Source organism: Zalophus californianus, chromosome 11 (genome assembly GCF_009762305.2).
Source record: "Zalophus californianus isolate mZalCal1 chromosome 11, mZalCal1.pri.v2, whole genome shotgun sequence".
Classification (NCBI taxonomy): domain Eukaryota; kingdom Metazoa; phylum Chordata; class Mammalia; order Carnivora; family Otariidae; genus Zalophus; species Zalophus californianus.
In genome coordinates this window covers 107,048,978-107,069,951 of record NC_045605.1, presented here as the reverse complement: position 1 = coordinate 107,069,951, position 20,974 = coordinate 107,048,978, and the positions used below count along the sequence as shown (strand labels likewise).

The 20,974-nt window shown below is 43.2% G+C and overlaps 1 long non-coding RNA gene across 2 annotated transcripts; it reads right to left on the bottom strand.

The window, feature by feature from the left end:
* Nucleotides 1–445: 445 nt before the first annotated feature.
* On the bottom strand, nt 446–20,796 carry LOC113915384. Of its 2 annotated transcripts, XR_003517639.1 has the most exons (4): nt 20,541–20,796; nt 10,499–10,616; nt 5,533–5,600; nt 446–581 (listed from the first exon to the last, which is right to left on the bottom strand). It is a non-coding gene; the product is annotated as an uncharacterized LOC113915384 (long non-coding RNA). The 2 variants fall into 2 exon arrangements; XR_003517638.1 differs by lacking the exon at nt 10,499–10,616.
* Between the last annotated feature and the right edge of the window lie 178 nt (nt 20,797–20,974).

Sequence of the window (20,974 nt, the reverse complement as noted above, 5' to 3'; positions counted from 1 at the left end):
ACCATTCCCTGACCCCAGCGTTCCTGAGCACAGCAGGACATCCCAACAGTTACAAATGAAACTCCCTTAAGACCAGCAGAGAATCAGGACTGTTTCTGTTACTTTCTTCAGAGCTATGTTGACATATCTGGACAAGTAATAAAAATAATAGCTAACATGGTCTGCTGTGTGCCAGCCACTGTTTAAGGGCTTTACACACATTCACTTTTACGAGATGGGCACCATCTAGGGGTGATGGAATTGAAACTTGGAGAGATTAAGTGACACTAGGAGTCCCACAGCTAAGACTTGAATCCAGACTGTGTAGCTTCAGAGTCTGTGCTCCGTAAGTGCCAACCCACTGCCATTTGAATAAAGACGGTCCCGTGCCCTAGGCTAGGCAGACTCCCGGGACTTTCCCCCAAAAGAATGTAAAGTGAAGAAACCAAGACATTGCTATCAGCTCTTTTATTTTTCACAGAGACAATCCTTCACCTGTTTGGATGATTGAGATTTCAATGGTTAGTCGACAGTTTGGATGACAGTCTCTGGGCTTGAAAAGAGGCTATTTTTATAGCACCCCACTTTGTACCAGTAGAGCTCTGGAAAAGGCAAAAGGCAATAATTAGAGACGCGCAAAGTCATAATTAGGTTTCTGGTGTTAAGCCACAGTAAAGAACTGTACTAGACTCAAAGTCATCTATCCAAAGAAAAGCATGCTCTGGCCCCCTGGCCAACAGGTGTCTGTCTGCCACTGCCCTCCTCTGGCCCTAGCCTCTGCCCATACCTTTGCCAAGAATATCCTTCGCCTTGTCCTGGGTTCTCCTGGAAAACTCAGACTTGCCTTTAAGATCTGCCTTGATAGACCTCTCCTGCCTTCCCAGCCCCTAAAGCTGGTGGGCTTTCTTTTATAAACTTTGCCCCACTTCAGCAGAGAGCACAATTTTGGACTCAGAAAAACCTGGATTCAAGAATTAACTGGAATCATCGGGAATCATCAGGCCCTGGGAGAGGATTTCTCTTCAGAAGCAAAGGCAGACCCTAAGTAGGCACCAAATCAAATATTAGCCTTCAGTGACTAAGCAAGGAGGGGAGGGGGGCTCCGGGACTCCTTGGTCCAAACACCTGCAGCTTCAGCTACAGGAAAACAGGTTCCAGCTTCTGGGTCCCCAGTGCCTTGCAAAGAGGCTTCTTCCAACACCCATGTGGTGCTGTCCACTCTGTGCCCACTCTACTCCTTTCCAGAGCTGGGCAGTGGGTGGAATGCGGTCGCTCCATCAAGGAGCTCACAATAAAGTCTGGGACAGATGTGGAAGCAGTTACCTGGGTGACAATGACTTACTGGAAGCAATTACTTGGCCTCCCCATGCTTTGGAGTTCAAACCATGAGTCTGCCACCTACCGGTTACATGACCCTGGTCTTAGCCTTTGAGGCTCACTTTCCTCACCTATGAAAATGAACCATTCCTAAAACAAACAAACAAACAAACAAAACAACAACAACAACAGAAGTTAACCATTTCTGTCCTGAGCTTTGTGAACAGTATTTGAGATAAGGCACTTGGCATAGTGCCCGGCACACGGAAATGTTCCCTAAAGTAGCAGGTGTGGTTTCATCAGGGCTCCTCCAGGACAGACACCCTTCGTGTTGTAGGCGTTACAGGTTGGCACATCTATTCCGTGGATTTACCAGCAGATAGAAGAAAGCATTTTGAGGTAAGGGTGCTTTTTTCTACCTTGCTCAAAGGCACTGTATGGGCAAGCAGCAGCCTTGATGGTTATGATTGTAGAAAGATGGGCAAAGTGGCTCCTGGGCCATCTGGAGAAGCTCCCTGGGGAAGGGGTGTCCCAGATGAGAACTGGGACAGAGGAGAGTGCTCCAGACAGAGAGACCCACGCATGCGCCGCGGGTGAGAAAGCTGGGACCTCTGGGAGCCAGGGAGTGCTGGGCTACCCAGATGGGGAAAACATCAGCACCAGCTAAGAAAGGCCTTGAATGTCCCGCTTGGAAGTTCGGATCATCCTGTGTGGGACGCTGGGGTGAACGGATGGCTATGATGACCGTCAGGGGAGGCCAGGCTGTCCCCACAGCAGAGGGGTCATGATCTCTCACCATCTGCAGCCCCTTTCTGGCTGGCACAGCAGCACACCAGGTGGGGACCTCTGTTGTAGATGAAGAGGAATCACTGAAGCAGGCAGGGGAAGGGTCTCCAGTTGCAAACGCTACTGGGTGAAGGCACAAGGATAAGAACAGTGACACCAGCTGATGTCTCCTGAGCACTAATGATGGGCTGGGGGCCTTTCTCTGTGCCTGTGTATTTTCACTCATTTGATTCTTCCACCACCCCTGTGAAGGAGGTATTCCTCTTTATCCCCCTTTCACAGAAGAGGAAACTGAGGCACAAAAAGGTGTGGTGCCCAGGCTCACTGGGCTGGGAGAGACTGAGCCAGGACAGAACCCAGAGTGCTCAGACTCCCAAGCCCTAGTCCCTGTCATTGGAATCTATGGCCCCACCCCGTCAAACTCAGGAGTCCAAATAGGCTCTGTTAAAGAGCCTCCTTACGGAAGCCTCCAGAGAGTAGGCTTGAGTGGGAGAGAGGAGCAGGGAGCCCACGCACTCTGGGTGCCTGAGGTGAAGCTGGCGATCCGCCAACATGATTGGGCAGCTTCTCAGGCTGTGCCAGAGGAGCGAAGAGGGACTGCAGGGTAGGAGCCCCTGGGGAGTGGGGCAGCCCCTGGGGGCATCCAGCTGAGGGACAGTAAGGGAGAAGGGGAGGCAATGAGGGGAGATGAGAGTGGAAGCCCCTTTCTCGATCTCAGAGACCTGAGATTAGCTCCTCTGACCCAGAAGGGCTGCAGGAATCTGAGGGCCTCGGCTAACCATGCCCTTTCCTCTCCAAAAGATCCCCCTGCACCCTCTGGTGGGCAGAGGACAGAACAGGACCAGCTCCTCATCCCCGCTCTCCACTCCCGTGCACATCTCATAGGATTTTCACAACACTCAGGCAACAGGGAAGCAGGACTCAGCCTAATACGCCCTTACAGATGGGAAGGCTGAGTCCCACAGAGGGAATGTGGCTTCCAGCGTGGCCAAGAGCCAGGGCAGAGACAGGAGTGGGGGCCCTCCCATGGGCTGGAACCACATGAGGCAGGATCCTGGGTCCTCTATCCCAAGTTTGTTTCCAGCCTAGAGCCCCCCTCCTGGGTGATCCCCAGACTCATCAAACCCATTATGTTCAAAACCAGACATCTCACCTTTTGCTCAAACCAGCTTCTTCAGTACACTCAGTCGCAGGGACTGGCAACCGATTCAAGCAGATGCTCAAGCCCAACATTGCTGTCTCCTTAACGCCTCCCTCACCCTTTTCCCAGCAACACCTGTCACCATATCCTATAGATTCTGACTCCTGAATAGATGGCATCTACCCACATCTCCTTCCCTACAACACCTGTGTTGGTCCAAGCCATCAATTTCTCTATGGTTACTTCAACGACCATACTTCACTTACCTACTTATCTCGGACTCCCCATGGCAAACACAGTCTCCTCTCTGTATCCAGAGTGATCCTTCTTAAAGCAGCCTGATCTTATCATTCCCTTGTTTGAAATACTGTCCCCCGCTTGCCAGCCCACAAGACCTGGCCTAGTCTGATCCCCGCCCTCCAAAACAACTTTTCAGCTACATCTCCCATTGCTTCTCTACCCCCATCATGTTCCAGCCACACTGGATTTTACACACCATTCCCTGAATGCAATGGTATGCCAAGTCTGGCTCTTACTGGCTCTTGAAAGCTGAATTTTGCCAGCCAGTTGTTGAGCACAGTACAGTTATATTAAAAATTAATATTGAATTATTAAATTCTATAGACTCATCAAATAACGTATATTACGAGCAAAGTTAATAAATACCGACAACTCGTTACTTTCCAACTAGTTTACTAGATTTTACTATTGTCTGTGCTCTTAAGGTTATTTATGTCTATTCTATCTGCCTGGTGGAAAGCCTGTAGAATGATGTGCTACTTCCTGCACATTTTTTCCAAATGGTACATTAGTAGCATGAAATCAGCCAGGGTGGGAATAATTACACCACAAATCAACAAACACTATAAATCAAATTGATTTATTGTTTTGTTGATTATCTAGATCAGGATTCAACAAACTACCAGCCACATCTGGCCCACCACCTGATTTTGTAAACAAAGTTTTATTGAACACAGCTACATTCCTTCATTCACTTATTATTCTGTGGCTGTTTTTGCACAAGAGCAGAGTTGTGTGGTGCCTATCGGCCTATATGGCCCCCAAAGTCTAAGATGTCTACTCCTCTGTCCTTCATGGAAACAGTTTGTTACTCGTTAACAAAAACAAAAATATACAGACAATATTCACATCAGAACGATACACGAAGAGATAGCATTAAACATTTACCAGCACACCGCTGCCTAAAAGCTGGGCACATTCATACCTCCATTCTTTGCACATGATCTTCCCTTTACCCACAACGCCTTTTCTCTTTTGATCCACCTGGAGAGTTCCTACCCATTCTTTAATGTGTCCCTTTTCCATGCTCCTGTATCGGTTAGCAATGTGCTGTGTAACAAACCACCCCAAAACATAAAGGCTTTAAAAGACTTATTCTCATCAGGTTATTGGTCATCTGGGTGGTTCCGCTGATCTGGGCTGGGCTTGCTTGATCTCAACTGTGTTCACTCACAGTCCATGGTCAGCTGGCATGGTGGCTGGGATCCGGCTAGTCCAGGATGGCCTCACCCAAGATGACTCAGCTGGGTTCTATATGGTGTCTCCTATCTTTAGCAGATGAGCCTGGGCTTGTTCTCATTGCCCAAGTGTGGGTTCAGGAGTGCAAGGGGAAACAGGCAAACTCTCTTGAGGCTTTCAAGAGACGCTCCATCACTTCTGCCACGTTTTATTGGCCAAAGTAAGTCACAAGACCAGTCCAGAGTCAAGGGGCAGGGAAATACATGCTGCAGAGTTCCAATATCAAGGGGCATTATGGATAAGAGGGGGCTATTTTTACATTCAATCTATCACACTACCTTCTCCTTTTTCCTCAAGCAGAGGAGCTGCTCTTGATTCTATGTTCACACAGTACTGCTAAGAAGCAAAACAAAACAAAACCTGTCATAAGCACTTTGTGAAGATAAGGAATCTACAGAGACATTGATTTATTTACCTTTGGTTACAAAGGGACAAGAGACATGGACTGAACTCTAAGTTTCTTCTAACAAAGTAAATGGCAGTTTGTGTATCTTTTGAAGTTACTCTTTAAAAGTTACTTTTAAAAGTGATACTTTTAAAGTATCAGCCAGGATTTGATCAGAGAAACAAAATTACCAGGAGTGGTTATATGTGCTAAAGATGTGTTGTAGGCATAAGACTCTACACAATTGTAAGAGCTGATTATGGAAGACTGTTGTCTTTTTATCTGGTGCTGGAGCCTAGCTGGACAGCAGGCAGGCAGTTGAGATGACTGCAAGGTGGGGGAAGTAAGAACCAACTGGCACTTATGAGGGTGAGCTAGACCTTACAAGATGAACCAGAACCCACATCAGTCCTTCTCTGCACGTAAGCCTCCAACTTTGATGATGCAGGTGACCTACAGGAGAAACAGGAACTCTGTCAGGAAGCCAAACATGCACCAGAACAGAAGTGACAGAAGTTGAAGAAAGATCTAGCATGAGCTGGAGGTGCTGTAGACCCACCTGCTGCCCCATGCCAACAAGGCGAGTCCCCAAATAAGCGTCGTTGTGAATGAGTTACAATTATGTCTGGTACCCCCAGACCAACCTTCCTAGTGGAAAAAGGAAGGTTTTCCACTCAGATTGTATGTTTTCCATACAACTCCTGTTTCACTTCTATACTTTCCAAATCTTGCACAAAATGTCACTTGTGGCCCACACTAAGTCAGGACTATGCAGGGAAGAGAAGTCTGAGAAACACAGTTCCAGCTTCACTAAAATGACACTGTAAAAATTCACTGTAGTTTCAGATGTTAATTTGATTATTACCCATGGAGACCAATTAGCACTTGAGGCCTTTAGGGATCAAAGGCCACATTCCTAAGGCCCTCAGATTTGTGCTGTAGTCCTTTCTCCCATTCCAGAATTTTTTGTGATATTAATGCTCAGTAGCTGGCAGAATCTCCCGTTGGTTTCCCGCTGCTCTACTGTGGGCTATTATGGTAAAAAAAAAGATGGGGGAGCAAGTAGAAACCCCTGGAATTGTCTTCCCAGTTATAATTTATAAACCAAAAACAATACCAAAACTCTGGAGAAAGTGCAGAGGTTAATGCCACCATTAGGGATTTGAGAGAGGCATATCCTCTTACAACTTACCTGTTTGACAGTGGAAAAGCAAACTTAATGATGTGGCAATGCCAATCACAGCTACAATTCTAGATTTGATATTCTGATTGCAGAAAATCAATATAAATGCCAGCAACTGGCCTATGGCTGTTGAATTAGTAAATGCTTTCCTACATTCCCAGGAGTATGGGAAATTACACTGTTTCAATTTACATAGCAGGGATAACAGTATCTTGTTGTATCAGTATCTGTTGCAACAGCGTCTTACTGTCTTGACCCTGGCTGATGCCATTCTCCCGCAAACTGCGAGGTCCAAAAGGACTTTAACAGTCTTGAAAACACAGAGAACCACCATGCTGATATACTCAACCGATGCCATTATGCTAACTAGGTGCTGTGAGTAGGAAAGAGCCAACACCTTGGTGCCTTAGACATATGTGTGCCAGAGATGATCCCTGTGGAAGTTCAGGGACCTGACACATCAGGAGAACGTGTAAGGGTACAGAGATCTGGGGAATGTTGGATATCTCTTCTAAAGTGAGAGACAAGTTGCTGACCCTCACACCATATATCACGAAGAAAGAGGAGCAATGTCTGATATGCCTTTTGGATTTTGGAGCCCACATATATCTTATCTGGGGAAGCTGCTTTGACTCATTTACCAGGTAACCTGTACATCTCACAATGTTATGTTTGGATCTAAAAAAGGCTCTTCAAAAGCCCAGGCTGTAAGGCAAACTACCCTACCTTTATGGGCATTATACCTAGTAGGTCCAGGTGCCCAAGTTAGGTGTCAGCCAAAGATGCCAGGCAGAGCCTCTGGCAAGCCCCAATAGGAGCATCACAGCTAAGACCCTTGGAATTTGGGCCATGCTATCCTCTGCTAATGACTATTCTACATTCTAAAAAGCAGCCTCAGGCTTGCTACTGGGACTTAGTAAAGATTGAATGCCTGATTTATGGAACACCAAGTGATTATTGAACCCAAATGTTCCGCAGGTGTTATCTGACCCGAAGAATCACAAAACTGGATCTTCACAGTTGCATCCCATTGGAAATTGAAGTGGTATATGAGGTGTCCGGGTGGCTCAGTCAGTGAAGCGTCTGCTCAGTCGGTTAAGCATCCACCTTCGGCTCAGGTAGTGATCTCCAGATCCTGGGATCGAGCCCTGCATCGGACTCCCGGCTCAGCAGTGAGTCTGCTTCTCCTGCCTGCCACTCCCTCTGCTTGTGTTCTCTCTCTCTCTCTCTCAAATAAATAAATAATTTTAAAATCTTAAAAAAGAAAAAAGAAATTGAAGTGGTATATATGATACTGGGCCCAGGCAGATCCAGAAGGCACAAATAAACCGCATGAGCAGTGGTTCAGACTCCCATCTGCTCTTACTGCTTCACTTCCTTTCCCTCAGTTTACACTCAAAGGCTTCAAGGAGATTGAGGAGAAAGTACAAACCGGCTTTACGGGAGGCTCCGCACAGTAGGCCAGCCACAGCCAGAAGTGGACAGCTGCTGCACGACACCACCATTCACAGGTAGCCCTGAAAGGCAGTGGTGAAGGAAAATCCTCCCAATGGGCAGAACGTTGGGCAATGCAGATGTTATCCACTTTGCGTGAAAGGAAAAAGAAACTAAGGTGCAGATGTATATGAACTCATGAGCAATATTTGATGGGCTGGCCACTTGCAGAGACTTAGAAAGAACACAGAACTTGATCACATGATGGGTCTAAGAGACAGGTCTATGGATGGCTTCTTAAAATGCTCACAGAATGGGAAGATATTTGTGTCCCATGTCAATTCCTATTAGAAGGCAATCAGTGGGGGAGTCCTCACAAATTAGATAAGATGACCCGTCCTGTAGATTCAGTCAGCCTCTTTCCCCAACCAACTTGCTTTCCCAAAGGACCCTGTACAGAGTGTGAAGCCGCCAGATTTCTATACTTGACAGGAGATTTCTGTGCTCTTTGTCCCAGTTTTTGCAGGTTTTTTTTTTTAATTTACTGTGGTAAAATATACGTAACAAAATTTACCATTTAAACCATTTTTAAGTGCATGATTTAGAGGCATCAAGCGCACTCACAATGTTGTGTAACTATCACCACTATTCACCTGCGGAACTTTTTCATCTTCCTAAACTGAAACTCTCCCCATTTAACAACAACTCCTCATTATCCCCTCCCCACAGCCCCTGATAACCACTATTCAAACTTCTGTCTCTGAATTTGCCTATTCTGGGTAACTCATTTAAGTGGAAGTGTACAGTATCTGTTCTTTTGTGTCTGGCTTGTTTCATTTAGCTCAACGTCTCCTGGGTTCATCCACGTTGTAGCAGGTGTCCACAGTTCCTTCCTCTTTAAGGCTGAGTACCATTCCATCATATGTACATGTCACATTTTGTTCATCCCCCCAGCTGTCCGTGCACGTTTGTGTTGTTTCCACCTTTGGCTGTTGTGAATAATGCTGCTGTGGACATGGGTGTACAGGTATCTGCTCAAGTCCCTGCTCTCAATTCTTTTGGTACGTACACAGAAGTAGAATTCTGGATTTTATCACACAGTTTTTTTTTTTTTAAAGATTTTATTTATTTGAGAGAGAGAGAGCACGAGAGGGAAGAGGGTCAGAGGGAGAAAAAGACCCCCCGCTGAGCAAGGAGCCCGACGTGGGACTCGATCCAGGGACTCCAGGATCATGACCTGAGCCAAAGGCGGTGGCTTAACCAACTGAGCCACCCAGGCGCCCTATCACACAGTTTTTTAAAACATTCTCAAGTAGGGGCGCCTGGGTGGCTCAGTCGTTAAGCGTCTGCGTTCGGCTCAGGTCATGATCCCAGGGTTTTGGGATCGAGCCCCGCGTGGGGCTCCCTGCTCCACGGGAAGCCTGCTTCTCCCTCTCCCACTCCCCCTGCTTGTGTTCCCTCTCTCGCTGTCTCTCTCTCTCTCAAATAAATAAAATCTTTAAAAAAAATAAAACATTCTCAAGTAAACCAGTCTTGGTTTAATAAAGTGAACCATTTTACCCCATCATGGTTTCTTCATCTTCAAGAATTTTTGATACTAGCACCTCTCTGTGAAGAAAGTATTATGTGTGTGACAATATCAAGTTTTTGCTTGTTGGGTTTTGGTTGTTTTCTGTTTGGTTTATTTTTTTTTTAAGATTTTATTTATTTATTTGTCAGAGAGAGAGCGCAAGCAGGGAGAGCAGCAGAGGGAGAGGGAGAAGCAGGCTCCCTGCTGAGCAGAGAGCCTGACTGGGGCTCCATACCAGGACCCTGGGATCATGACCTGAGCCGAAGGCAGATGCTCAACTGACTGAGCCACCCAGGAGCCCCAAGAATCTGTTGTTTTTTAGTTTATTAACAAACAAACAGCTTTTCAGCATCATGTGACATCACCAATACATCAACTTATTGCTCTGAGAGTAGAACCTCTTTACTTCTTCATTTGGTATCACGCGCTACCTTTTCACTCACTCTAATTTCACCTGCCAGCATTATTGGGTTTTCTCGTCTAGACGGCGAGTTCTGCCACCAAATAACTTGCTCTTTGAACCTTTTTACCGAATGTGATCTTTAGAATAAAAGCCTTAATCGGTTTGCTTTGAGATACCAATTGATAACAATCAGCTCATCTACTTGTCAAATGGCTGTAATTTGTAGTTAAGTTCTTTTCAATATTGCTGAAGCCATTGTTGCCTTTGTAAATTGTAATTCTTTACTACTAACCCTACCAGATTTGTCCTTGGTCCTGAGCCCCCCCACTTTCATTTCATACCTCATAATGAAAAAATCACCACATTGGACCATTAGACACACTTGTAAAACACAAATGCGAATAAGACATACAATAGAAGGGCATAATAAATAACTAAACAAGAAACTTGCAAAAATATGACAGCAAGCTGACATTCACTTCTAACTGGCATAATTCATGTTTTATAGTGTTTACATCAACAGCAAAACAGCAGGGAAGCAGCTGAGTCACAACATGTAAAAATTATTTACTTGGAAGGAAAATTTCCTCTGATTTTCCATCATACCAGGAAGTTTGTCTGCTCCCATCAGACAGTCATCAGTGCATAAGGGGAGTTTGGGGAAGGTCATTCAGAGGGGCCAGGCTGATGTCATCAGTCTTCACCTCCTCCTGTCCCGGCAACACGTATTCACAAATGATCACCCGACTTCCTGAGCTCACCTTGAAAACTGAGGAAAGGACTCATGGATGAACACAGTTCCACTGTGCAGTGCCAGATGGGGCTGAACGACCTCTAGTGGTTTCTGAGGCTGCTTGGTTACTGACCATCGCTGAAAGCCTGGGCATCACAGGGCACATGAAGTTAAAAAATAATGCTGCCTTTTTCTTTTCTTTTCTTTTTTATCACAATACAGAACCCCTGGCCTGGAAGCATCTCGAGGCCAATTCTGTGGTTCTGCAGAACGCTGGTTGAAAACTCTGCCCTAGAATATTGATCCTATTTGCTTCTCATATCCACACTCTGGCCCATAAGAAGGGGGAAAATGGAGGTTCGCATGCCCAACACTTTAAATCCAAGACTGGAAGGTTCTCACATTGTCTCTGTCCTCTTTAGCCACACCTAAATGCAAAGTTTACTGGGAAATGTGATATCTAATTGGGAGGCCATGTACCTAGGAAGACGAGGAGAATGGAGTTGGGGTACAACTAGCAGTCCTTCCACAAACTCTTTCCTTGTCTGCTGTTGGCAACAGACACTGAGCTCCTGGAGGGCAGCGGCATGTCTCTTATTACTGGGAACCCAGCACCCAGTGCCACTATGCACTTGGCTGTGTCCAAGCACTCAGCAAGCAGCTGTAGTCAAGGGAGTGACCTTGAGCTTCCAGAAGAGCTGCACTGGGCAGAATGAATTCGGGGCATGGGAACAGTTTTGCAGTGAATTTCAGCAGAAAGACAGGATAGCATGGTGGTTAAGGGGAAAGACTTTGGAGTTAGTACTGACTTTAAGTTCTTACTCATTGGGAACTCACTTATACTCTCTGAGCCATAGCACCTTCCTCTGTAAAATGTAATAATATCCATCATGTGGGATTATTGTGAAGATTAAATTTAAAGTACATGAAGTAGGTCCTCAATAAATAATGTCTGCTAGTTTTATGCTAGTAATAATGTTTGGAGTTAGTTAGACAGTTAAGTAGTCAGGGCCAGGGTCTCCAACAAGAAAATATGGAGTCAGGTCAGCTAAAATAAAAATAGCACTATCATCCTGATTTATAGCTTAGACAGGACCTCACTAACATTCTGCTTTGCAGCCTTTACAGAAATGACTTCTGCAAAATATCCTAAAATAAGACAATTGACCACAAAGCATTTGTCAATATCATGGGCAAGGGGCAGTTAAGACATAAGCCCCCAGGAGTCAGCAAAAAAAGGACCATCAGCACAGAGACATTAACCTAATAGGTAGTCAGATACATGACCAAAGCCCTGATTTGGTACGACTCAGCACACCCCGATTGCTTAAGATAGTTCCGCAAAAGAGCTCATAAAAACCCCTAAACTTAGGAACTCTGGGGGCAACCTTCTCAGGCCCTCCCTCTCCAGGAGCTTTATACTATCGCTCAATAAACTTTGCTTTGCTGCCCACCACTCTTCGTCTGGTCTACCTCTTCACTCTTCAAAGCGGTGTGACCAAGAACCACGGGGCACCAAAGGCAGAGAAATCCTGCAACAATAATCCAAGAGGGAGGTTTCCACCATTGTTAATGATGGAGAGAGTAATAATAACAACACTTACTGTGCTTATGTAACTGCACTTTTTCGATCCTATGAGATAGGTGTTACTATCTCTATTTTACAGAAGAAGCTGAGGCATAGGAATATTAAGCAACTAGCCCAAGGTCACATACCTACTTACGCTGAGCTAGGCAGTTTGAACCCAGAGCTAACTGGTATCTAGGAAGGATTTCCAACTGGACCACGTGCCCTTTAAAGTTCTTTCCACCAAAAGGCTAAAGCAACTGCTGGGGCATATGATGTCACCCTGGACTTCTTTGTCCAGCTTTGCCAATCGGGGTCACCTTAGGCCAACCCATATCCCCCCAACACTTTTTTTTAATTTAATTTTTTTCATCATGCTAAGTGTACTCTTTAATCCCCATCACCTATTTCACCCATCCCCCACCCACCTCCCCTTCGGTAACCATCAGTTTGTTCTCTATAGTTAAGAGTCTGTTTCTTGGGCGCCTGGGTGGCTCAGTCAGTTAAGCGGGTCATGATCCTGGAGTCCTGGGACTGAGTCCCGCATCTTGGGGGGGGGGGCCCTGCTCAGCAGGGAGTCTGCTTCTCCCTCTGACCCTCCCCCCCTCATGTGCTTTCTCTCTCTCCAATAAATAAATAAAATCTTAAAAAAAAAGAGTCTGTTTCTTGGTTTGTCTCTCTCTCTCTCTCTTTTTTTTCCTTTGCTCTTTTGTTTTCTTTCTTAAATTCCACATATGAGTGAGATCGTATGGTATTTGTCTTTCTCTGATGGACTTATTTCACTTGGCATTGTACTTTCTAGCTCTATCCATGTTGTTGCAAATGGCAAGATTTCATTCTTTTTTATGAATGAATAATATTCTATTATATATACCATATAATATTCCATTATATATATATATATACCATATAATATTCCATTTTATATATACCACATATTCTTTATCCATTCGTCTATGAGTGGACACTTGGGCTGCTTCCACAGTTTGGCTATTGTAAATATTGTAAATAATGGTGCAATAAACAATGTGACATATATCCCTTTGAATTAGTGTTTTTGTATTTTGTGAGTAAATATCCAGTCATGCGGTTACTGGGTCTTAGGCTAGTTCTATTTTTAATTTCTTGAGGAACCTCCATACTGTTTTCCACAGTGGCTGCACCAGTTTGCATTCCCACCAACAGTGCAAGAGGGTTCTGTTTTCTTCACATCCTTACCAACACCGGTTATTTTTTATGTTTTTTATTTTAGCCATTCTGACAGGTGTAAGGTTTTGATTTGCATTTCCCTGATGATGAGTGATGTTGAGCATCATTTCATCTGTCTGTTTGGCCATCTGTATGTCTTCTTTGGAGAAATGTCTGTTTGTGTCTTCTGCCCATTTTTTAATTGGATTATTTGTTTTTCGGGTGTTGAGTTTTAACAGTTCTTTATATATTATGGATACTAACCCTTTATCAGATGTAATTTGCAAACATCTTCTCCTCTTCAGTGGGTTGCTTTTTAGTTTTGTTGTTTGTTTCCTTTGCTACGCAGAAATTTTCATTCTGATGTAGTCCCAATAGTTTATTTTTACTTTTATTTATTTTCCTTGCCTCAGGAGACATATCAAGAAAAATATTGCTATGGCCGATGTCAGAGAAATTACTGACTGTGCTCTCTTCAAGGATTTTATGGTTTCAGGTCTCACATTTAGATCTTTAATTCATTTTGAGTTAGTTTTTGTGTATGGTGAAAGAAAGTGGTCCAGTCTCATTCTTTTGCATGTTGTCGTCCACTTTTCCCAACACCATTCATTGAAAAGACTGGCTTTTTCCCATTGTATACTCATTCCTCCTTGGTCAAGGATTAATTGACCATATAATTGTGAGTTTATTTCTGGGTTTTCTATTCTATTCTATTTATCTATATCCATTTTTATGCCAGTACCATATTTTTAATAGTTTTAATTACTACTGCTTTGTAATATAACTTGAAATGTGGAGTGTGATACCTTCAGTTTTGTTTTTCTTTCTCAAGACTCCTTTGGCTATTTGGGGTCTTTTGTGGTTCCACACAAATTTTAGGATTATTTGTTCTAGTTCTGTGAAAAATACTGTTGACATTTTGATAGGGATTGCATTAAATCTGTAGATTGCTGTGGGTAGTATAGACATTTTAACAATATGTATTCTTCTAACCCATGAGCATGGAATGTCTTTCCATTTCTTTGAATCATCTTGAATTTCTTTCATCAGCATTTTATAGTTTTCAGAGTACAGGTCTTTCACCTCTTTGGTTAAGCTTATGTCTAGATATTTTATTGTTTTCAGTGCAATTGTAAATGGGATTGTTTTCTTTTTTTAAAAAAGATTTTGTTTATTTATTCATGAGAGACAGAGAGAGAGAGAGAGAGAGGCAGAGGGAGAAGCAGTCTCCCAAGGAGCAGGGAGCCCGATGCAGGACTCGATCCCAGGACCCTGGGATCATGACCTGAGCCGAAGGCAGACGCTTAACCATCTGAGCCACCCAGGCGCCCGGGATTGTTTTCTTGATTTCACTTTCTGCTGCTTCATTATCAGTGTATAGGAATGCAACAGATTTCTGTACATTAATTTTGTAACCTGTGACTTTACTGAACTCATTTATCCATTCTAGTAATTTTTTGGTGGAGTCTTTAGGGTTTTCTATATGTAGTATCATGTCATCTGCAAATAGTGAGAGTATTACTTCTTCCTTTACCAACTTGGATACCTTTTATTTCTTTTTGTTGTCTGATTGCTGTGGCTAGGACTTGTAGTACTATCTTGAATAAAAATGGTGAGAATGGGCATCCTTGTCTTGTTCCAGACCTTAGAGGAAAAGTTCTCAGTTTTTCACCATTGAGTATGATGTTGGCTGTGGGTTTTTCATATAAGGCCTTTATTATGTTGAAGTATGTTCCCTCTAGACCTACTTTGCAGAAAGTTCTTATCATAAGTGGACGTTGTGCTTGTCAAATGCTTTTTCTGCATCTACTGAAATGATCATATGGTTTTTAATCCTTTCTCTTATTGATGTGACATGTCACATTGATTGTTTTGCAAATATTGAATTGAATCACCCTTGCATCCTGGGAATAAATCCCACTTGATTGTTGTGTATAGTTTTTTAAATATATTGTTGGATTTGGTTCACTAATATTGTGTTGAGGATATTTGCATCTGTACTCATCAGAGATATTGGCCTGTGTTTTTTTTTTTTTTTTTTTTTTTGGTGATGTCTTTATCTGCTTTTGGTATCAGAGTGATACCTGATAGAGTGAATTTGGAAAATTTCCTTCCTTTTTTACTTTTTGGAATAAGTTCAGAAGAATAGGTATTAACTCTTCTTTAAATGTTTGGTAGAATTCGCTATGAAGCCATCTGGTCTTGGACTTTTGTTTGGTAGGAGTTATTTGATTACTGATTCAATTTCATTGCTGGTAATCGCTCTGTTCCAATTTTCTATTTCTTCCTGATTCAGTTTTGGGAGGTTGTGTGTTTCTAGGAGTTTATCCATTTCTTCTCAGTTGTCCCATTTGTTGGCATATAGGTTTTCATAATACTCAGTTATAATTGTATTTCTGTAGTGTTGGTTGCTATTTCTCCTCTTCCATTAGTGATTTTGTTTATTTGGGTCCTCTCTCTCTCTTTGATGAGTCTGGCTAGAGGTTTATCAATTTTGTTGATCTTTTCAAAAAACCAGTTTCTGGTTTCATTGATCTGTTCTATTGTTTTTGGTTTTCTTAGTTTCAATATCATTTATTATTTCCTTCCTTTTGCTGGGTTTGGGTTTTGTCTGTTCTTCTTTTTCTAGCTCCTTTAGATACAAGGTTGGGTTGTTTATTTGAGATTTTTCTTGCTTCTTGAAGTAGGCCTGTGGTGCTATAAACTTCCCTCTTACAGCCACTTTTGCCACATCCTAAAGATTTGGACCATTGTGTTTTCATTTTCATTTGTTTCCATGTAATGTTATTAAGTTTCTTTTTTTTTCTTTTTTCTTTCTTTTATTTATTTATTTATTTATTTTTATTTTTTCATTTTTTTAGTAATCTCTACACCCAAAGTGTGGCTTGAAACTCATGACTCCAAGATCAAGAGTCCCATACTCTTCCAACTGAACCAATCAGGCACGCTTCCATGTAATTTTTTATTTCCTTTTTGATTTCTTGGTTGATACACTCATTGTTTAGTAGCATGTTATTTTACCTCCATGTATTTGTAATCTTTCCAGATTTTTTTCTTATCATTGATTTCTAGTTTCACAGTGTTGTGGTCAGCAAAGATGCATGATATGACTTCAACTTTTTGGATTTGTTGAGACTTGTCTTGTGGCCTAATATGTGATCTATTCTGGAAAATATTCCATGTGCACTTGAAAAGAATGTGTATTCTGCTGTTTTAGGAAGAAATGTTCTGAATGTGGCTATTAAGTCCATCTGGTCCAGCATGTCATTCAAAGCCACTCTTTCCTTGTTGATTTTCTGTTTGAATGATCTGCCCATCGACATAAGTGTGGTGTTATGGTCCCCTACCATTATTGTATTACTATCTATTATTTCCTTTATGTTTGTTATTAACTGTTTTATGTATTTAGGTGCTCCCATGTTGGGCGCACAAACATTTGCAATTGTTATATCCTCTTGTTGGATTGTCCCTTTTTTTTAAAGATTTTATTTATTTATTTTTTTAAAGATTTATTTATTTATTTATTTGAGAGAGAGAGAATGAGAGATAGAGAGCACGAGAGGGAAGAGGGTCAGAGGGAGAAGCAGACTCCCTGCTGAGCAGGGAGCCCCATGTGGGACTCGATCCTGGGACTCCAGGATCATGACCTGAGCGGAAGGCAGTCACCTAACCCACTGAGCCACCCAGCCGCCCAAAAGATTTTATTTATTTATTTGACAGAGAGAGAGAGAGAGCACAAGTAGGCAGAGAGGCAGGCAGAGGGAGAGGGAGAAGCAGGCTCTCCACTGAGCAGGGAGCCCAACATGGGGCTCGATCCCAGGACCCTGGGATCATGACCCGAGCTGAAGGTAGTTGCTTAACCAACTGAGCCACCCAGGCGCCCCATGGATTGTCCCTTTTAATATAATGTCCTTCTTTGTCTCTTGTCAGTCTTTATTTTAAAGTCATTTTGTCCAATATAAGTATTGCTACCCCAGTTTTCTGTTGATATCCATTTACATGATAAATGTTTCTCCACCCCCTCACTTTCGTTCTTTTATTTTTTAAAGATTTTCTTTTATTTTAATTAAAAAAAAAAAGTCCTACAGCCAACATCATTCTTTAAAAAAAAAAAAAGATTCATTTATTTTGGAGAGAGAGAGAGTGCGCGTGCAAGCTCACATGAGGGGTGGAGGGGCAGAAGGAGAGGAGTAAGAGAATCCCAAGCAGACACCAGGCTGAGCATGGAGCCTGACGCAGGGCTTGATTCCACGACCCGGAGACCAGGACCTAATCTGAAACCAAGAGTCAGATGCTTAACTGACTGCGCCACGCAAGTGCCTTTTTTTTTTTTAAAGATTTTATTTATTTATTTGAGAGAGAGAGAGAGCACATCAGAGGGGGGAGGGTCAGAAGGAGAAGCAGACTCCCCGCTGAGCAGAGAGCCCGATGCAGGACTCGATCCCGGGACTCCAGGATCATGACCTGAGCCGAAGGCAGTCGCTTAACCAACTGAGCCACCCAGGCACCCTGCAAGTGCCTTTTTTAATTTTTTTTTTTTTAAGTAGGTTCCAGGGCCAACATGGGGCCCAGTGCAGGGCTTGAACTCAAGACCTGAGCTGAGATCAAGAGTCAGATGTTTAACCAACTGAGCCACCCAGGCACCCCTAAAGATTTTATTTTTAAGTGAGGCTCAAACTCACAACTCCAAGATCAAGGGTCTCATGCTCTTCTGACTGAGCCAGCCAGGCACTCCTCCATCCCCTTGCTTTCAATCTGCAAGTGTCTTTCGTTCTGAAATGAGTCTCTCGTAGGCAGCACATAGATGGGTCTTGTTTTTTATCCACTCTGTCACCCTATGTCTTTTGATTGGAGTGTTTAATCCACTTATATTCAAAGTAATTATTGATAGACCCATATTTATTGCTATTTTGTTACTTGTTTTATGGTTGTTTCTATAGATTTTCTCTGATCCTTTCTTCTCTTGCTCTCTTTCATGGTTTGTTGGCTTTCTTTAATGATATCCTTGGATTCCTTTCTCTGTATTCTTTGCATATCTATTACTGGGTTTTGATTTGTGGTTATCATTCAACATATAACATCTTCTGTATATAGCAGTCCATATTAAGTTGATGGTCACTTAAGTTTGAACCCATCCTTTGCTCTTCTACCCACCACATTTTAGGTATATGGTGTCATATTTTACACCTTCCCCCTTTTTATTTACTGAATCCTTTGACTAATTTTTTAGAAATACTTATTTTTGCTGTTTGTGTTTTTACTTTTCTTGCTCACTTACGGTCTTTCCTTTCCACTCAAAAAGTCCTCTTTAATATTTCTTGTAGGGCTGGTTTAGCGATCATGAATTCCTTTAGTTTTTGTTTGTCTGAGAAACTCTTTATCTCTCCTTCTATTATGATTGATAGCCTTGCTGGATATTCTTGGCTGCAGATTTTTCCCTTTCAGCACTTTAAAGATATCATGCCACTTTCTTCTGTCCTGAAAAGTTTCTGTTGAAACATCCAAATAGCCTGATGAGGTTTCCCTCGTACGAACTGTCTTATTCTCTTGAGTCTTTTCCATTTTTTTTCTTTATCACTACTTTTACCATTTTCATTACTTTGTGCCTTGGGATGGACCTCCTTGGTTGAATTGGGCGGGGAGGGGGGTGGATCTCTATGATGCCTCCTGGATCTGGATAGCTGTTTCCTTCCCCAGATTAGGGAAATTGACAGCTATTATTCCTTCAAATAAACTTTCTACCCCCTTTTTTCTCTCTTCTTCTTATGAGATCCCTATAAAGGAAATTCTGGAGTCACTGAATTCTCTAAGGCTATTCTCAATTTGCATAATTTTCTTTCCTTGCCTTTGCTAAGCTTGGTAACTTTCCTTTACGCTGTCTTCTAGGTCATCAGTTCATTCCTCTGCTTCATCTAGCCTGCATTTATTCCATCAAGTGTATTTTTAATTTCATTTATTATGTTCTTGATCTCTTATTGGTTCTTTTTTTTTTTTTAATCTTTGTGTTAAGGGTCTCACTGATGCTTTCCACTCTTTTCTCAAATCCAGTGTCTTTATGATCATTACCTTATTTTGTGTGTGTTTTATTTTTGTGTGGAGCCCAGCGTGGGGCTCAAACTCACAACCCTGAGATTGAAACCTGAGCCGAGATCAAGAGTCAGATACCTAACTGACTGAGCCACACAGGCACCCCTATGATCATTACTTTAAATTCTCTATCAGGCATATTATTTATATCCATTTCGCTTAGGTCTCTTGCTGTGGTTTGGTCCTGCTTTTTCATTCGGTACATATCTCTCCTCATTTTGTCTAGCTCTCTGTGTCTGTTTCTGTATGTTAGGAAAGTCAGCCACTTCTCTTACTCTTACTCTTAACAGTAAGAGCCTTATGAAGAACACATCCTGTAGTGCCCTGCAGTGCAGTGTCCCCTGGTCCCCAGGGCTTGGAAATTCAGGGAGTATCTCCTGTGTGTGTTGTGTGTGCTCTGCCGTTGAGTCCTGGCCTCTTTTTTCCTTCAGTCTCATTGTCTGCAGAGGCTCTCTTTGCCTATTGTGGGCAGTGTTTAGTCCCCAGCAGGGGTGGGGCACATTTTAGCAAGGTGTACCCTGGTCTGCTTGCAAAATGAGACCTGTCCCTGCTGCCACCAGACCTGAGGTCCCACAAAATGCGCAGGTAGGGAGATGAGGTGTTGGTAGGGTTTGCACTGGTCTCCTGGAGGAGGGGGCATGCAGAAGTGGGATTGAGACCAGTGTGGCTGGGAAGGGCAGATCTTCCAAAGCATGAAAGGGTGGGGCTTGGTGTAAGCAAGTTAAGTAGTAAGTAGTGAGTGTTGGCCGCACTGGTTCCTGCAGGTTTGTTTTTCATGCTGAGGAGGGGGAGAGGGAAATGACACCTGCTAGTTTCTTTGTTCCTGGAGGGGTCTCCCCATGATTCCTGTCTCTCCTGCTCATGCTCTGAGATTAGCAAACCACTCTTCCTCCCATCTGCCCCCGGCATTTTTCAAACTTCTATATCTGCGGAGCTGTGCTGTCTCTTTAAGTACAGGGACTCCACTTCCTAATGCCATCCAGGCTCTCCCAGAGCAGAGACTGCCGATTTTTAAAATTCCAGGCTCTAAGTCTGGCTGGTTGTAAGAACTCAGGAAATTTGGCCTCTCTTGCTTTCATAGGCAAATGCTTGGGGATTCATCCTCACCATTCATGGGCTCCCTAATGTGAGAGTCTCTTTTTCACCCTTCTCTACACCACTGGCTCCCTTCCCACTGTGGACAGTTATGGTCTGTTCCGCTCCCAAACCATGTCTTCATCTTCCCTACCTTCTTTGATGTGGCGTCTTCTCTACCTTTAGTTATGAGTTTGTTCTACCAGTCTTCATATGGTTTTCTGGGTTATTTACACTGATGTGTAAATAACTAGTTGTATCCATGGGATGAAGTGAGCTTAGGGTCCTCCTACTCTGCCATCTTCCCAGCTGACCCTTGGGAAATAATCCCTTCCCTTTTCTTGACTTCAGTTTCCTCCTTTTACAAGGAAGAGGTTAGACACAATGATCCTTGATTCTGAACTACACCCCAGAAGGAGGCATTTGGGAATTAGACCCGAGAAGGGGTCTGCTGGTGACATCATAAAGGGAGAATTCCATGAGAAGACTCAGGCTTTCCTAGAAGCGCCAGTGCCACCGGTTGGAAGGACAATTCAGGGAGGAGACTGTTGGGCCCACATCTTGAGATCTCCTCATTCCAGTGTTACC